Raw genomic sequence first — 5,278 nt, forward strand, 5'->3', positions numbered from 1 at the left:
ATCAAGGATAAAGTAAAGTGTAAAGCTAGTCAATCCTTAGGTTTCAAGTAAGTAATGCGGGATAGTAAGTTATAAGTGAATAGGACATAATGGGTCAGAGGACACTTGCCTTCACCAAACTGCTGATCAGGGACTTCCTCTGCAACTTCCTCAGGAAACACAGACTGCTCGTTGTCTACGTAAAGTAATCATTCACACTATGCACTTGGGAAATAACAAACAAAAGCAATATACCAAGCATATGCAGCAGAGAGATCACAAGTTCACAATAGAAAAGGATTGGTACTTTGGTATTCCCGAGGTCTAGGGTAGAGGACTATACAAAGTGATTCATTATCCACTAATCAGGTTTAAGTCAGTGGTGGGGTTAAATCATTACATGGTTTTAAGTCCCTGAACTTGGGTGTTTAAGTCCATAAACTTAGGTGCTCCAACTTTTATTAAAGTCTATTATCTTTATTTTATCTCAAATAGGGTTCCAATAACATCACTTTTACTCTAATGATCAACTATTAATTGGGTCATAAAAACAGCAGGGAAACATTGGTTAAATAGGTAGACAAAAATACTATGAGCATTTTGCAACTTGAAGCACCTAATTTGGAGTTCATATGACAAAGTTATGAATTTTACAAGTTTAGGGATTAAAAATATGCCCTAAATACTTATTTTGAATTAAATAAAAGGTCCGAGGACCTAACTGTGAGAATCCAGGGACGGCGGGTTAAATTTCAGAAAACCGGGGGTCTCTTTAAGAAAACGCGCGGGCGAAGGGGTATCGGGCTCCTACGGCCGTCGGATCTCAGATCAACGCGCAGGATTAGATCCACGGGCGGGCGCGCGAGCGCGCGGCGGCCTGAGCGGCTGACAGGCGGGGCCAGCGGGCAGCGCGGGCGCGGGCGGCTGACAGGCGGGGCCAGCGGGCAGCGCGGGCGCGGGCGGGCTGACAGGCGGGGCCAGCGGGCAGAGCGGGCGCGGGGTGTGGGGGAAGTGGGCCTGGGCCGTTGGATCTCCGGTGGGCGGCCATGATTGGGCTCGGGCTATTTAAAATAGAGCCATCCGATCTGAGATGGACGGCGGGGATGGGGCGGTTGGCTTCTGTCCCCTTCTCCAGCCAGCAGAGACGGCGGCGGCCGCACCCGCGGCGGAGAAGCTCGCCGGAGACGAGGGCGCGGGGGCTCTGCGGGTCCTTAGGGCGACCGGAGTGGCCTGGGAGGTTGGGGAAAGCGCGGGGAATCCTCAGGCGGGGCTAGGTCGGGACCGGGGCACCGGAGGGGGGCGGTTCACGGCGAAGCGGCTCGGCGGCGGCGTTAATCGACTCCGGCGAGGAATTAAGTGCAGCAGAGAGCCATAGAAAGGAAGGGAGAGGGCAGGGGAGGTTCCTTACCTCAAGGCGAACTCCGGGGACTCCTCGGTGGCGGCAATGGCGCGACGACTGCCCGGGTCGACGGTGGCGGACCCCTGCGGCGGCACGGAGGGCGGTGGGTGAGCGCGGGCAGAGGGAAATAGAGAGGGGGAGGGGAAATTGGAGGGTGTCCCAGGTTGCGGATGTCGGGGCGGAGCTTACCGTGGCAAAGAGCACGGCGGAGCTCCAACGGCGACGGAGAAACGAGCTCGGGCGGCGGCGGTTTAATGGCGGCGGCGCTCTGGCGTGCGCGCAGCGTGGGGGAGGTGAGAGAGAGGCCTGCTGGTGCGCAAATGAGGGAGGGGGGAAGAGGGCGAGTGGGGTTCTGGGCTCAAGTGGCCGGGGGCGGGGCGGTTGCGAGCTCCACGCGCGACGTGGGCGCGGAGTCCACGGCAGCGCGCAGCTCGGGCGGCGGTTACGCGGGGAAGACGGGGCTGACAGCCCGGGCCCGCGAGCAGAGAGAGAGAGGAAAGCGGGCGCGGGCGCGGAGAAGGCGGCCGCGCTGACGGGCGGGCCTGCCAGGGCAGAGAGAGAAAAAAAGGGGGGGGAGAGCGCGTGTGACACCCCAGGTGTCAGTTTCGTGTTATGTCAGGAGATTTGTCCCTAACGCGAATGCTCAGTGAAAATTTCTATTTCTCGATCGTGTCTATCTCTGTCTATCAGGCTTTCTCATGGAAGTTCACCGAATTCGGAGTTAATCGATCACGAGAAACAACCAGTTTTGGAGCCTGTTAAAACTTTTTATTTCTCGGCTCGAACGCCAACTCGTTAATCATTCTCGATTTATAAAATCTTGTCTAAAGATCATTTAATCAAAACACTCGACTATTGTTAGTGGAGTTGTGCCCGAGCCTAAATCCTCAACCTTCGATCTATGTCCGAAAATTAATCCGACTCCGTACTCTCAAACGGAATGCTCAATATGTCGTCATCAAATCAATTTTATCCGACTCGGCCAAATATCTCTATGTCCGAACCGAACTCAAAACCCCGTATCGACAGCGATTTTAAAATATCACGATTCACCTTCTCCGACTAAAAATCCAAAGCCGATCAAATCCCAGGACGATTTATTTTCGAATCATGCTTAGGCAATTATTTTCGAGCGAAATCAAATTAGACTTTCGGGCGAATTAATTGCTCAATAGTCCGTACGCCGAAATCTATTTCGCTCTGTTTTTACACAGACGACTTCTGCGAGAGCATTTTTATTCGGAAAAATAATTTAGCGCAGCCCGTTTGCGTGTTTGGGCCAGCCCAAACCAGCCCAATTGGGCCCATTTGAAACCCTAACCCTAGGGCTCCTTCTATAAATAGAACCTCTCTCCCCTTGCACTTGGCTTTTATTCACCTACCCCCCTAGCCGCCACCCTCTTCTTTTTCTCCCTGTCTTCTTCCACACGGCGTGCAGGAGGGAGCTCAGCTCCACCTCCCTGCCTGCTCTCTACCTCCCATGGCCGACGGCCTCCACAGCGCAGCAGCCATGGCCCGGCGTCCTCCCCTTCCTCCAAACGTGTAAGAGCAGGGCGCCCCTTCTTCCTCCCGCATCACGGCAGCAAGCAGTTTCTCCATGCCGATCTCGCCCTGCAGCCAAGGACGCCCCCTGCCTCTGCTCCAAATGGCGAGCTCCATATTTGCATGGAGCCGAGCTCTCCCATCTCCACCAGCCGGCTCCCCCTTCTTCTTCCTCCACCAGCAGCTCCTCTCTATTTCCTGTACGTGCGCAGGGAGCAGAAGCTTTTTCTTCCACGGCGCCATTTCTCCCAGCCGGCTCCACTTTCCCCTGCGCCCTACCTTTTTCCATGGAAGCAGCAGGAGCTCCACCTCCCATGGACGCCCAGAAAAATCCCCCAAGCAAGCGCCCAGAAATCCCAGCAGCCTCTCCATGGCTGAGCTCCCTGTTCCCTCTGCTCTAGCCGACCATCTTCCGCAGCACACGCCGACGCCACTCCCTCTGGTTTTACTTGAGCAGGGTGCTGCCACTCCATGGCATTTCCCCCTCCTCGTTGTCCAAATTTCAGAGCCACGTCGAGGTGTCGTGGTGCCTCTCTAGCTCCTCCTTAAGCACCCAACAGCCCCTCCATACAATCCGTGGTCAACCCTTGCAGCAGAGTGTCACTGCAGTCCCGTGCCGTGCACGCTCTGCAAGTGTTCGATGGAATGCCCGTGGGAAATTTGTGTTGTGCGCAGCAGCCCCGACATCTCCACGCTCTGTCGGCTCGCTGTTTTGTGAAGCCAGTGGACAGCACGCCGTCGACGCCCGCCATGTGCTCGCTGTTTTGCGCAGCCCATCCGCGACGCCGTCGAAAACCGTGGTGAGAAACCCCCGCTGTTCTCGATGTTTATTTTCCAATGTGTGTGATGTTCGATGAACTGCCGCCAACAAATTGTGTGTTTTCGCAGCTAGTGGTCGACGTCGTGCCTTGCCCGTTCGACAAAATGCCGAGCCATGTGGATAGCCCATGCGTCTAGCTACGACTCGTTCAGGTTGATTGATTTATAATAATACCTATGCTTTGGTTGATGTCGGGCAGTGCATGTATATATGTGAATGTGTGTAATATGTTTCGGCTATACACGATGGTAGGATCGCATTTGCGGTTAGAGAACAAGAGGTTGTTCGATGCGTGAGATTTGTAGTTTGTCTAATTATGTTTTGGTCGATGTGGTGTACATGGATGTTTAATTATGTGTGGGTATAAAATGTTTGTTTATACACCGTGGCAAGGTCGCATTCATGTTTTAGTAAATAAATGTGTCGTGCTTATTTTATGTGATGAGTAAGTCTGCAAATACAAGGGAGGTGAGGATTGAATTAGTGCACGTATGTGTGTGGTACAGTGGTCTATTAGGGTAATGGTGGCGTAAGATATTTGATTGAGGTGTGCAGATATATGCCATAATATGGTTATATTCGCAATGAGGAAAGACGTATGTATTGTGACACGACGCTTAGGTCGCTATTATATAATCGTGTGAAGGATGCTCGTGATGGTTGTGTGATTAAGGAGTGATGTAGTGGCAAGCAAGAAGTAAGTTATTTTTTCAAACGATTAGTGAATAGTATCTATCGGTGTTGTCATGATTTTGGTCGTATGGCAATGTGATGCTTTGCTTTGTCAACTATCACATTCAATGCCCCTTTGGATAAATAAATGTCTTGTTGTTCGATTAGAAGTCTTATATGAGCGTTATCGCAGCCCAATAATTATTGGAGGCGAGTAGCGTCCATGAGTCAGTCCTTGCTAAAATTGAAGAACAATCCGCTAAGACATACACATAAGTGCTTTAGGTCCCTCAGTAGCCAATGTAGTCTTATGGTGTTTTACGCCATGTGTAAATGCCTCTATGTCAGACCCCAACAATATGCTATTTTAGGTGACTGATATGTTAACTAAATTAAGTTGAGAAATGGTTAAGAAAAGCTGGCTAATCTGCTACAACCCATGTTTTTGAGTTGCAATGTCTAAAGTGGTTTGCTAAGTCTTATGCTATGATTAGCCAACTAATGTTGAGGAGTCAAATTCGTTAAGTGATTGTTATATATGTGTTGCCTCGGATTGCGATAATAATATGCAAGCCGGCGTGTAGGATGTGTGGCGGCCTAGATTGTTACTCTGGCTAGCCGACTTGTTAGATGGCTTTGGTTAAGTTTGTAGTCGCGATGAATTGCTTGTTGTGGTATGATTGTGTATGGTTATGGTTGCGAATGAAAAGTATTAGTGCTCATGTGAGGTCTAAGTTGAAATGCAAATTATGGTGTCAACATCACTTCGATATCGATTATCGGGGAGAATGCGTTGTTAATTAAATATGGTACTTCTAGTGCTCATAATGACATGGATAAAATTTGTAAGTCTACTTGTTAGTGCT

The 5,278-nt window shown here is 50.8% G+C and overlaps 1 long non-coding RNA gene across 1 annotated transcript; it reads left to right on the plus strand.

The window, feature by feature from the left end:
• Positions 1–2,764: 2,764 nt before the first annotated feature.
• LOC100216963 (uncharacterized) lies at positions 2,765–4,149 on the plus strand. Its single transcript, NR_160003.1, has 2 exons — positions 2,765–3,720; positions 3,809–4,149. It is a non-coding gene; the product is annotated as an uncharacterized lncRNA (long non-coding RNA).
• Positions 4,150–5,278: the final 1,129 nt, after the last annotated feature.

Source organism: Zea mays, chromosome 1 (assembly GCF_902167145.1).
Source record: "Zea mays cultivar B73 chromosome 1, Zm-B73-REFERENCE-NAM-5.0, whole genome shotgun sequence".
NCBI classification, from domain to species: Eukaryota; Viridiplantae; Streptophyta; class Magnoliopsida; order Poales; family Poaceae; genus Zea; species Zea mays.